We start from the raw sequence: 13,540 nt of genomic DNA, 5'->3' as shown, positions 1-13,540 counted from the left end.
CCAGGCTCACTTCCTGGAAGCATCTTCTGGCAAGGCTGGGAGAGACCCTGTTATCTCCCCTTCCTCCGAGGAAGGATGGTGATTCCACATCCAGCAGATTAGGTTGGGGGAGGGCAGGTAACACCACACGAGGCAAACCCAAGAAATGCAGCGGCAACAGTTACAGTCCTGTTAGTTCTCTTTTTTTTCACTTGGCATGTCCAGAGTTGCAACAATTCACTCTTCAGCTTGATTCTTGTACCCCACCCTCCTCACTAGAGCAGCTGACTTCTTTGCTCCTGTCCTTTGCTCCTCCTCCTCCTCTGCTCCCTGAAGTTGCTGCACTCCAAGCCAGATATTATAAGAATATAAGAGCAGGCCAAGCCCCATCCAGGCCAGCACCTTGTTCTACACAGTGCCCCCCCTGCCCCCACCGAGATGCCTCTGGGAAACCTACAGGCAAGAGGCAGCTCTGCTCTCCTGCTTTTGATCCCCTGCAAAAGGCACCTCTGAGGCTGGAGGTGGCCTTATAGACCCCAGACTAGTAGTAGCCATTGATAGACCTGCCCTCCGTGAATTTGCCTAAGCCCCCTTTAAAGCCATTCAAGCTGGTTACCATCACCACATGCCGTGGCAGAGAATTCCACAGAGTAATTATGCACTGCGTGAAAAAGTACTTCCTTTTGTCAGTCCTAAATTTTGTTGGTCCTAGATTTCCAGGCAAGTTCTTCCTACAAGTTAGAGCTGCTGCCAGTCAGTGTAGACCATACTGAGCTGAATGGACAAAGGGTCTGACTCGGTATAAGGCAGCTTCCTGTGTTCCTACATGCAATTCCCCGAAGGGCAGGCTTTTCCAATGGGTTCGATTGCATTGGTCCACATGGTTACCCTAGTCATTCACTGAAAAGCCCAGTCACCTTTCCCTTTACACAGAAGGATGTTCAAATGTTCTCTCTTCCTTGGGTGCCTTCACATTTGCAAAGAAGTGTTGTTTTACTCAACATCTGCTGCCTTTCCAATGCAGTTCATCTTGGTCACTCTCCTTTGAAAAAAGCTTGTTCTGAGAAAGGAGATAAAGAGTACCAGTAAATCTCACTCTGCCTCCATTTGTGCACCCTTCGGCTCTCTTCATGCAGCTCTGATTGCTTATCTAGTGATGCTGTACACACACCATAAACAAGGCATGCAGTGTTTGACAGTGGGGGACGTGGTGCTGCTCCCACCCCCCCACCCCTGGGCGGCCTCACTGTCTGTTCTCATGACGGCCCTTGATGGAATCCAAGCAACCGTTCGGAGGGCCATAAATCTGAAAGGCCATGAGATCCTAAAGCACATAGTTGGGAAGTCAAGGAGTTCAAAGAACTCAGAGACCGGATGGGGAGAATCTTCTGAATTCACCGACAGGCATGTCAATAAATGCTTTAATTAATTGAAGGGGATTAATTGAAGGCTCTCCTGGCAGAAATCGTCTTCCTTGTGACCATGCAGCCTCTGACATCTGTTCAACTCTGACATCCAGCCATCGGCTTTCCCATCATGGGATCAGCACTCAAAAGTGCTGTTTCCCTTTGCTAGCTCTGACGGAGGTACCAGGCCCTCTCCAACCCAGCACAGCATCCCTCCAGTGGCTGTTGCTGGTGTCTGCCTTGTGTTTCTTTTTAAGATTGGGAGCTCTTTGGGGACAGGGAGCCATTTTATCTATCTATTTATTTATTTTTATCTATGTAAACTGCTTTGGAAACTTTTGTGGAAAAGCACTATATACATATTTGTCACCGTTGCTGTTCTCTTCCTCCTCCTAGAAACATTATCTGGGTAACTGTGTTTTCATGTTTACCTTCTATTAAAATTTTAAAAAGAAAAGAAAAGAAACATTATCTGGGTTAATTCTCCTCTGTGGCAACTGATGAAAAGAACTGGATGCTGGAATACGACTGCATTTATGCCACCTTCTTAGAGATAATGAAGTCACTCTTTCCTGGAGAAGAATTATCCCCGTCTCTTTCCGCAGCAAGTCATATGTCTTCTCAAAACACTCCCAGGTTTTTGCTTAGGTTTTGACCCACCACCCCTTCTGAAATCAGATACTGTTTACCAGATATGCCAGTCCAAGCTGAAATGAAATTTCACACCGATTTGAAATTTGGAATCTGCCTTTTTGAATGTTGGCTGCTAGCCACTGAGATAGTTCAAATCCTGAATTTAGAATATATATATATATATATATATATATATATATATATATATATATATATATGGGATATAGCTGATGAAACTGATGAGATGATTCCTTCCCCACTTTCAGTGTCTTCCCTTCTCTGAATATGGCCTGAAGCAAGCTCAGTGAGAAGCCCGCTGACTCTTCCAATCCCTGCCTGAAGTGGGATTTGAGCCAGGAGTTTTCTGGCTTACAGTCCACATGACACCAGCTCTTCCTGAAGCAAGCATGGGGGCCATCCGGGTTCGGTGACTCCCTTTCTCTGACAGGAATCTCTGACGAACTTGCCCATGATGACACCAGCAAATCGCGTCTGCTTCCAGCTCACCTCCTAAGGCCTTCATGTGGGGCTGCCTCTAGCCCTTAGCTGCCTATCTGTTCTGTGTTTGTTTCCGCAAGGGCCAGAGTGCTCAAAGCAAATATTTGCTCGTGGCTTTCCTCTTGGGATAAATACAGGAACAAAGATCTTAGCCGTAGTTTTATGAGAAGCTGCTGCCTGCCGTGGGCACACAGGGTTGCTGAAGGCAGCTGCTGCCTCCCACCTTCTTGGTCCACGTCTCCAAAGACTGTTTGGCACAGAGCTCTCTCCCCACTCCACAAGACCCCTTGAGCGTTCCAGGTCAAATTGCTACACATCTCTGCTGAAAACCTCATGAAAAATCTTTTATTAAAGGACATCCCCCCCCACCCCGCCCAATAATTATGGGGAGCGCAGACCTCTTAGTCACACATTTAGTCGAGCAAGCATGGAAGTGTGGTTCGTTTGAACCCAGGGCTTTTTAAATGCCAAGTTCCTGTCTCTGAAAAACTCCCCTTTGTATCCATCATCTGACAATTTGTTAATGGCGAGGAAATCAAGTCCATTTCCAGGCTGCGGATGTTGATCCTTGCTGTGGCTGTGCACATCTGCCCACGAGCTCCTGCATTTTCCATTCTTCCGTGTGGGATCTGCATATCGAATGGAAATGACACTGTCCTGAAAAGGGAAAATGATATTTCTTGACAGCTCTGACAGAATCCTCTCCTTGGGGGCAGCCTCCACAGCACACATATGACAAACACACACAGCAACAGGGGGACGATTCAGCGACAGGCAGAGGCAGCACTTCTGGTGCCTCTCCTGTGCCTTTCGGAGACCAGAAACCTCCAAGCAATCATGAGATTGGCAGCACCCTGACTGTGATGAATTATGGGGAAAGATGGTCCCCCTCCCCCGCATCCTGATGCACGTCGCAGATCATGATGCTGCTGCTCAGGGGATTCAGTCGGTATATCTGAGTTTCTCTTCCAGGTCCTATTAGAACGAGATGAACCTTTCCCACTTGGATACATTGCTAAAGTTGCTTGCCTAAATCAAGGCACTACTGCAAACAGCTGGGGCACCGGTGTGATTCACCTTCCTTCACAGACACAGATGTTGGAAGAGTATAAATTGACAAGCGGGCGATGCAATATGCATATTTAGGGTGACTCCCAAGTACTCCTTTAAGACCTTCAAATTTATGCAATAAATTTGAAGGTCTTAAAGGAGTATATAGGAAGAGTGCAAATGAGGGTCAAAAGTGGGGGCAGGGGACCATGTACACCTCCTTGAGTTCTTGGGAAGAAGGGCAGGAAAGGATGCCCTTGACAGTAACCATGGAAACCTTGCAGACTGTGGGGATATTTCCTGGAGCAAGGCTGCTGCACTGGCCAGTTCCACACCCACTCCGGGCCGCTTTCCAGTTAGCCGCTCAACAGCAGCAAAATGCTTCCATTCAGGCAAATCGCATTTAAGACGTAAATAGCAAAGTGCCCAGCAAGGGGAGCAGTCTCGCGAAAAATAACAACCCCCAAAACCAGTAACTTTTTCACACCAGATTTATGATGTCATAGCACTGTATCGCAGCGATTAAATGTGAAACAAGACCTTGGAAATATGACCGGCACCCTGCTGTCAGCATAGGGACTGTGGTGTCACAACACAGGAAGTGTGGAAGCATACTGCAGAAATACGTCATGACCCCATTGCAGGGTCTAATCTGGAAAGTGCCCAGGTGACATTATAGGTACATAGGAACATAAGAAGCTGCCATATACTGAGTCAGACCAGTGGTCTATCCAGCTCAGTACTGTCTGCACAGACTGTTAGCAGCTTCTCTAAGGTTGCAGGCAGGAGTCTCTCTCAGCCCTATCTTGGAGATGCTGCCAGGGAGGGAACCTGGAACCTTCTGCTCTTCCCAGAGTGGCCCCATCCCCTTAGGGGAATATCTTCCAGTGCTCACACTTCTAGTCTCCCATTCATATGCAACCAGGGTGGACCCTACTTATCTAAGGGAACAAGTCAGGCTTGCCACCACCAGAACAGCTCTCCTCTCCTACTCTGGTACCAGTTTTGGGTGTGGGCACTTTAGCTCCAACAAAGTCTTAAAGGAGAGATCTGTCTATGGCTGCTCACCTCGACTGATAAAAGGAAGGACCCCTGCTTCCATGTTTGGAGGCCTCACACCCACAAATGCCAGGTGCTGCCCATGGCCATTGCCCCCATGGCCTGTTCTTGAGCACTCAGAGGCATCTGGCTGGTCCATCGTTGTCTGAAATGGGAAGCCAGAATAAACAGAGTCAAAGTCTGAGCTCGCAGGGCAGTTAAGTGCATGGTCACACAGAACTCTATAGTTATCAGAGGGAAGTGTCTGTAATAGGGGAGTGCAAAGACATAACCAGAGGATACACATTGGTTTGGGATGTCATTTCCATGTACAATTTACCATTCTGCAGAAGCAAGTTGACATAGCTTAAGAGATGTTGCTTAACAACTCTTGGCAAAGAAAATCCCCAAGTGAAGCAAGTGAAATTCCCCGCTGCTCCTCCAACCAACTCAAATGGTCAACATTTCAGTTCATTTCCCACCCCATTACTTTGGGGTTCTTTATGTTATCTGATCATCCCAGCATTCAGATCTCTGCCAAACTAGTCAGTCAAATCAGTTGTGTGCACATGATTTGCTTTCACACCAAACCTTTGGCTATGTGTTTACAGTCTGCTCTCTGATGTGGATGGAGTCAAATGGATCAGCAGCTTGTAACATGCTATTTTTATCTCTGTGTATGAGAGAGAGAGAGAGAGCGAGAGAGCACACAAGCATACAGCTGGTCATTGTTAGCAATAGCTTTGTCATTTGCATGAATGGGGATGGAATTTTAGTTCTAGCAATGCCATCTAGAGGAGAATTGAATAAGTTTTTATTTATTCATTCATTTATTTTACATTTCTAGCCTGCTCTTCCTCCAAGGAGCCCAGAGCCTTGTACATGGTTATGTTTACATAAGTTGTTTGCTTCATGGAAGGATAAGGCAAATGGTAACCATGATCTTTAACTGCATTTCAAAGATATAAGTAAGAATGTAAATAATTTGTACAACTATAGGAAGAGTGTAAATAAGCGAAGAGCTGAGTAAATGCATACTACTGCTACTACTACTATTACGATGACGATGATGACAATGACGATGGATTTTTATATGCTGCCTTTATATCCATGAGGTAGAGTTATGATGTGCATTAAGAGCTGCTATAGATTTGGAGAGTCCTCTTTAGTGAAAACATTTGTGATGGATTTGAGTACGAAGTCTGGACATACTCCATCCAGAAGGATCCACCCATAAATTGCACACCTCCAGGAAGACTGAGGAGAAAGAGCCAGAAACAAGGTGGAGGCCCAAGAAATGGCACAGCATCCTTCTTGCTTGACAAGGTCCTCTGAGGGGGCTCTTCTCCAGGTGCCGACAATGAGGGAGGCTCAGTTGTCGTGCACGTGGGACAGGGCCTTCTCTGTTGCTGCCCCCAGACTCAGGAAGGCTCTCCCGGTGGCTATTTGCTCCTCGGACTTCATCACAGTTTTTAGAAAGCGTGTGGAATCTTGGCTTTTGATCCAGGCTTCTATATGATTGTCTCTACTGCTGCTTCTTTGTATTTCACATGGTTATATTGTGCTTGTATTTTAAATCTTTTTAGTCAGATCTATGTTTTTATATTCTAGCTTAATATTTTAATTGTGCATTTTTATAGTCTTGTTTTTAATTTCTGTGTAAACCGCCTTGGGGTTGTTTTAATGAAAGGCGGTATATATATTTAACAATAGATAGATAGATAGATAGATAGATAGAGTGAGGACGAAACCAGACACAGGAGGCAGTAGCGAACCCTAACTTCCAAGTATATTTGGATTATCTTCTTCCATGCCTAAAAGTCGTGCAGTGGGACCTGGGAGGGCCTCCTTCTTGCTTTGTCCTGAGATCAAAGGACAGAAGCAAAACACAGTGCTGGAGTTGTACTCTGTGGCTTTGGGTAAGTGATGTGAACTCTTCGTGGAAGTTTGCGGTGCTTTGATTAATGACATTTGGGGATCGCGCTGCTGCTGCTGCTGGTGCTGCTGGCGTGTTACTTGCTGGCTTTCGTCAGCTGTTTTGTGGAGGGAGGTTGTGTTCCATAGAGAACATATTGTGTTATGATATTTGAATGGGTGCTGGATTGAGTGCCCTGGAGGGGTGGGATAGAAATCTATTTTTAAAAAATTAAGAAATAAAATATGGTAATGATAATGAAAGCAAATACAGAAAATAATTTCCCTTGGCCCCCCACCCCCACCCCCACCCCACATTACAGCTACCCTTTTCTTGTGCCTTCTGTCCTTCCCTGGCCTGTAAGTGGGAGCCCTTGCTGTTCAGGAGGGCGTCTGGCAGGCAAGGTGGCCGGTTGGAGCTGCAGGACCATGGAGAGTGCCCAGTGAAGAACTTGCCCCATCGGTGGAGGCAGCAGTGGCGGCCACACAGCCCAGCCCCAAGCTCAGGTGGCCCTCCAGGCTCCACTTCCCTGCCTCGGCAACCCTCCTCTGCTCTGGCATGTCCTTCCCCTCCAGCCCATTGCCAGCAGTCGCACACAGCCTTCGGGGAGTGGAAGGTTCTTTACCAGGGTTCAGGCTCAGGGGTTGGCACGACGCATTTATTTACATGAGTTTATTTTTCTGTCTGCAAAATGGTTGGCATGATGAGTGAGTGGGTGATATTTCCCTGAAAATAAACAAATGCATAGAGAAGGGAAATGCATTCTTCTCCAGCCTTCTGTGCCGCCTGTGAATGCCCCTCTGCCCACTTCGTAAAGCCATTCTGCCAAAATGTATCCTCTTACAAATTAGACACCTGCCCACTCCCTAAAGTGACTACTCAAATGTTGCCCTCGGAAAAGAGAGCTAAAGCTGGACTACTAGTGTGTTGTGGGAAAGGCTAGCCTAGAGAACCCTTAGCCCTGATATCTAGCTTTATTTTGTTTTGTTTTGTTTTGTTTTATTAATTTTTACATTTATATCCAGCTCTTCCTCCAAGGAGCCCAGAGCCGTGTATATAGTAATGGTTATCCTCACAACCACCCTGCGGGGGGCAGGCAGGAGAGACACATGTGACTGGCCTAGAGTCACCCAGTGAGTTTCATGGCTGAATAGGGATTTGAACTCAGGTCCCTCCAGACAGGATTTACAGGGGGTTGGCGTGCAGTATGAGTAGTAGAATGGCCATACCTTATTTCAAAAAGATTAATAACCCTAGGGTCAGGGGGTCAGGCTTACGTCATAGGCGTAGGCCCCTAGACCCCGTGTTTCATCCGTGTGGTAGGCATGACACGTGAGGTTTGATTTTTAATTGGGTAATGGGAGCATGTGAGAGGTGGCCGCTTATATAGGGGTAATTTGGGAGGGTCAGCACTGTGGGGAGAAAACATGGCTGTGAATTTTGAGTCTAATGTTCCAGAAGAGTCTATGGAGCAGTGTCCTTCAGCCACAGTGGAAGATTGGGAGATGTCAGAAATATGGGATGAGATGTCCATTGCAAGAGAAAGAGATCAGGAAACTTTTTCTCTTCCTTACAGGGAGGCTGGTGTGTGTGGTGGATCTGGTACAAAATTAAGACTTTTTTCTTCCCCCCCCTTGCAGTTTGTACAAGCTGAAATAAATGTGGAAGATGGTTTCACAGCAGCAGACACCTGAATCACATGTTAAATTAAGAAAATGGTTAGGCTTATTTATTGATTATGATGATGAAGCATTTGCGATGACACCTCAGCAACAGCAAGCAGCGATGATATCTCTGGCCCATGCTACAGTCTTTGGTATTCTGAATCATTGCTACAAAGAGAAGTTGTTTTTGCTATGTGAAGGCTGCAGAATATCCGCCCCAGGTCAATCCTCCCACAAATGTTTGACATGGGAACCAGATTTTTTTGAGATCCAATTTAAAAGGATCTTAGATGTTGTATCTTATAAGGAAATTATCAATGTGATGGTTGTTTTAGGCTTTGCGCTGAAATGTTTAATACTAGACAGTGAAATTATGGACATGATTCTACTATCATTATCAAATTGTAAAAATAGTGAAGCACCAACAAAATATTTACATCAAATGCTGAAGAATGCCTGTGATCCAGCGTTTTTACTTCATGTGGAAACTATTGTTTCAAAGAGACCATATACCACGTTTCTCTATTGCTAATACCCCACACACATCTCCCAACTCCTATGTATATTTAGAATATATCCTAACATTCAAATGTTATTGTTTTGTTGGTGCTGATGATGCCATCTGTAAAAACATGCCGTGTATTATTATGTTCTGAGAAAATGGTTGCCTATGTAAAAAGTAATTTTCAACTATAGAATGCTTTGTATCTTCAAATTTTTTTAAAAAAGCTATATGAACTATCTGTGTCTTTAACATTTGGTATGGGATGGGGAAGAAACTACCATCTGGTTCAGATCAGGAAAATAGGTTTCCTACAAGGGCATGAAGGACCTGATGCATATCTAATTTTATGGTTCATTAATCGTCATATAATCGATCATTTAAGGGGGCTTGGGAAAACAAGGGGAGGTATGTGAACTTAGAGGAGCAAGGACCGCTTTGTTTTTGTTTTTGCTTGTGAGTTCATTTGCAGGTCATAGATGAATTCTTCTGAACTGAAGGGGGGAAAAGATGATAATAACACCAGAATATTTTTAGAGATGAGCTTCCCATAGATGTAGTTCAAACTGGGTGCCATAAATGTGGAGAAAACTGAAGAAAATGCCCAGTCAGAACCTATGCTATCATTGCAGATGTTTTTTGTTTTCCCTGCTAGGGGTTTTTTTTTTAATAAACTGCTTAATTTAAGCACAAGCTATTTTCAATAGCAGAGTGCTTTGTGAAAATCACTATTACAAGTAACGGTTTTCACTTATAGAAGTATGGAGTACTCATTATTCCTTAAAAAATTATTTAGGCCATTTCCCACATAGATAGAACATCAGCAACAAAATGGTTTGATTTTAAACTGATTCAGTGGTTAGCAGCAGATGTCTAATTTCTGCCAAACTTCAGAAAAGGTTCTGAAGACTTTTCAACACAGGTATTTGCATAGGAGAAAATCTGTGGAGCATTTTGGGGGGGGGGGGAAGCAAAGAGGTTTTTTAAAAAAATATCATCACCCATCTACACACCCCAAAAATAAAAGAGAAAAAGACAGGGCTGAGAGCTCCTTAGAGCTCTTTTTATTATAAAAACTTCATGATTCTATAACATGGCAAAATAAAGTTCAATTTTCTTCTAAATATGAAACACATTGTAATGAACAATATGGTAACTAGTTCTCTAATCAAACTGATAAAATGGTTGCCCTCCTTTCAAGTAGATATAATTCCTTATATCTCACTAATCAACATGAACATCTTTGAGCTTCAAGTATAAAATTAAGATTATGTGAAACAAAATAAGAAAAAAGTGATAGGGGTGTGTGGGTTCTATACCACGGTGAAGGAATTAGGAATACAACTGGGAAAAGAAATTAGACCTTGTGCAAAATTCCTTAGGCTGTCATCCTTAGGCTGTCATTCCTTAGGCTGTCATAGGTTAATGTGGGTCAAAAAAATAAAATTTGAAACCGTCATGCTTCATTAGGGGGGCCTCTGTGGGGTTAAGTATTTGTGAGTGTCCAAAATTTGAGACTCTCCAAACATACAAGCCTGTGATGTCATTTAACATGAAAAAAACTACAGCCCCCCTAAACTATATATATCTTACTTACTTGCAAAAGACCATAGAAGTCAGTGTGATCCCCAAATCTTCATTCTGTCCAAGCAATTGGTAAGTACATACCATTTTATTTTTTTCTTTCCTCTATTCAAAGCAGAATTGTGTAGAACTTCTCAGTACAAACTTTTGTAATGTATGTCCCACTTTTCCCCCCTATTCACAGACTACAAAATATGGACCCTAATCTGAATAATGAATCAGGTCTGTGATTAATTTTAACATTTAGTTTTAGTGTGGGGTAAGGGAGAAAAATCTACAACACTAAAGATATTTTTCTTATCTTTGTCTTATTATTTTCTTAGATTACAATAATTCTCAATTAGAAGAACTGAAGGCTTTTTGCCAAGGTATTTTACATTCTTAATAAGTGAAGTATACATGTGCATGTCCAGATATTAAAATACATATTCCCGCGCAGTTTTATTCATGGAAAGATTTTAAAGATGTACTTTGCTACCATCTAGTGTCATTTAAAAGAATCACAGCTCTTTCTTTCTTGTGTTTTTTGTGGTCTGTGTGTATGTCTTTCCTAACTTTTTGTCAGAATGCCATTCTGTAGTGTCTCTCTGTGTTTTTTGTGGTGTGTGTGTATTTTGCTGTCCTTCAGTGTACTTCTAAAAAACTACATGTAGCCTATATGATTTCACATAACTTTGAATCATATATGTGAATGGTGTGTGTTAAAAATAATTAATTCTTCAATTAGCTGGTAGGCTTTATGGTCTTTATTTTTAACATGGGAAAATCAGACGATTACAAGCTTGTAGATATTTGTAGATTTCCCAAGCCGATTTCTTAAGATAGTTTAATCCCCAACATTCTTGATTCTGTAGAAATTGAAGAAGAAGAAGAAGAAGTCTTAGCTACTAGTATATTAGTAATTCTAAAATAATAATAAATGATAATATATTAGTAATGTTAAGATAAGTCTCTCTTACATGGTCTTGTAGTAATTGAATGATGGCTTTGCAGACAAATTGAGACATCTCTGTCTTGCTCTTCAATGGTATATGTTTTGTAACAAGAGATCCAAAGATTATTAGGGTCAAAATTCTCCCTAAATTAATCTTGTTATCTGCAAATTCTTCTCATCACGCTGATGAAAAACCTCTGAGCATCATGTATATTTTGCAAATCTATATTTCCTAGTGCCAGAGAAATATCATGTTCCAATTTTGACACAATCTCCTGTAGACTCTCTGTTTTCAGATGAATAATGCCATGTTCCATGTATTCTGTGATGATGCTGTAAATATGAGTTTCGGTTAGTTGCTCCATGAGCCAAAAATTTCAGAGTTCCTGATACACTGGCAAGCAGACCTCTGATATAATCTGTGCTTTCCTGCAGGCTATGAGGATGCCACAACCAACTGTTCTACACAGCCTCCAAGGACTGGTGATGAGGACTTCATTCCATTAATCACAAACAATGATCAAATTTTCAATCCTGATTTGGTCATTGTTAAAGCGGAAACACACACACCCTCACCACACCCTAGAAAGGCTACTGAGAGAAAAAAACCGTCATCTTCTACTACTACTGCTGCTGCTGCTGCTACAGAGATAGGTACATTTTTAACTTTATATAGACAAAATGATATGATGTAATGCTGTGTTACACACGTGTTTGCTGGCACCTGGCGGCCAGTCAGTGGCCTGGCTTGGCGGCGGTGGCGGGCGCTTGTGAGGAAAAACCTAAGTATAATGTAGTATGTTGGGGGGGAGCAGGGGGCGGGCGCCATTTCAGTGCTTGCCCCGGGCGCCGTTTCCCCTAGTTACGCCTCTGATGATGATGACATCTCACCACCTCCAAAATGATTCAAGAGGGCAAAACCAGAGATCCAACCACCTATTCCACCCGTGATCATAAAACTTGGAAAGACAACACAAGATATGCAACCCTTTGGTACTAATTTAGGTAAAAATTCAATCATTTATACATTGAACGTATTATGTGTTGTTGTTGTTGTTGTTAGCTGTGTAACAAAGCAATGGTGTGTTTTAAATTGTAGTGAGGACTGTAGGCAGCACCCAAGCAGCTCCAAAACAAGCCAGTAAAGGTATTAGCCGTTATTTATCGTGTGTACATATACAGACTTTTAAAAATGTTTTATGTTTTATTCAGGGGTGGGTTGATTTTAATAATATTTATTCTGTATGGTAGCTGATATATTGTCTCTAACATATGATAAAGAATTAGTAAGCAATTTTAATGAGTATTATACAGGTGTGTGTGTGTGTGTGTGTGTGTGTGTGTGTGTGTGTTGACCATTTGTATAGTCATTGCCTGTTTTTACTGCTAGGTCAATCCTCACGGATGAAATCACTCCAAAGGCATAACACTGATGATGATGATGGAACAACAACACCTCAAAGCTCAATGCTTCTGAATGTGTTGCAAGTCTGCGCAGCTATGCAGAGCGGGTCGCGAAGATTGCAGATTGCTATGAGATGATAGATAATAAGCTCAAATCTGTTGCTAAATGTAAAGTGGCCTTGGACAAATATTGTAATGGCTTAGTGGGTGGGCTATCTGGATTGGGTGAACTGCAGGACAATATTAAAAAAGAGTGCAAGTATTCATGATGTGTTAATGTTATACAAACGGGTAGAGGTGGGGGCAGGAAACCAATACCCCCCAGGTTAAGAAGCCGATATCTATATAGACGCATTAAAATGATTAAAAAGTGGCAAAAGGCCATGTCTAAACACTCAAATAAAAGGGCAAATGTTTCACAACACCCTCTTGCACAAGCAGAGACCTTAGACGCTCCTGCTGATGCTGGTCTCCAACAACACCCTCCTGTACAAGCAGAAGCTCCTGCTGATGCTGGTCTCCAACAACACCCTCCAGTACAAGCAGAAGCAGTAGAAGCTCCTGCTGATGCTGGTCTCCAACAACACCCCCCTGTATCACCCCCGGCCGAAAACCCCCCACATAATGCATACGTGGAACGTGTGCGCAGGTGGGAAAGAAACATCCCCGAATGCAGAGCATTAATGATCGGTGAGGAGTTCAGGTTTGTTAATTTAGATCAAATACCATCCTACCAGGAGGCTTTGAGGGTTTTATTTGAGGGTATTCAACAAATCTTTGATGAAATTAACAGGTGGGTTAATCCAGAGGATTTTGTCCAGCTTCGCCTAGAAGGTGGGGGGTTAGCAAATGCACTGTACTCGGTTAGAAGAAATAGAGATGCTCTGAATGTTGAGGACTTTTTAACACACATAAGTAACTTACTGCAAAGCA

At 43.0% G+C, this 13,540-nt stretch overlaps 1 long non-coding RNA gene across 1 annotated transcript; it reads left to right on the top strand.

Annotated features, from left to right (window-relative positions):
* Window positions 1–9,548: 9,548 nt before the first annotated feature.
* LOC128335749 (uncharacterized) lies at window positions 9,549–13,216 on the top strand. Its single transcript, XR_008311709.1, has 6 exons — window positions 9,549–10,491; window positions 10,593–10,637; window positions 11,639–11,857; window positions 12,066–12,208; window positions 12,303–12,350; window positions 12,594–13,216. It is a non-coding gene; the product is annotated as an uncharacterized LOC128335749 (long non-coding RNA).
* The last annotated feature ends 324 nt before the right edge of the window (window positions 13,217–13,540 follow it).

Source organism: Hemicordylus capensis, chromosome 11 (assembly GCF_027244095.1).
Source record: "Hemicordylus capensis ecotype Gifberg chromosome 11, rHemCap1.1.pri, whole genome shotgun sequence".
Taxonomy (NCBI): domain Eukaryota; kingdom Metazoa; phylum Chordata; class Lepidosauria; order Squamata; family Cordylidae; genus Hemicordylus; species Hemicordylus capensis.
The sequence above is the reverse complement of the archived record's forward strand: the minus strand, read 5'-3'. Positions and strand labels throughout refer to the sequence as shown.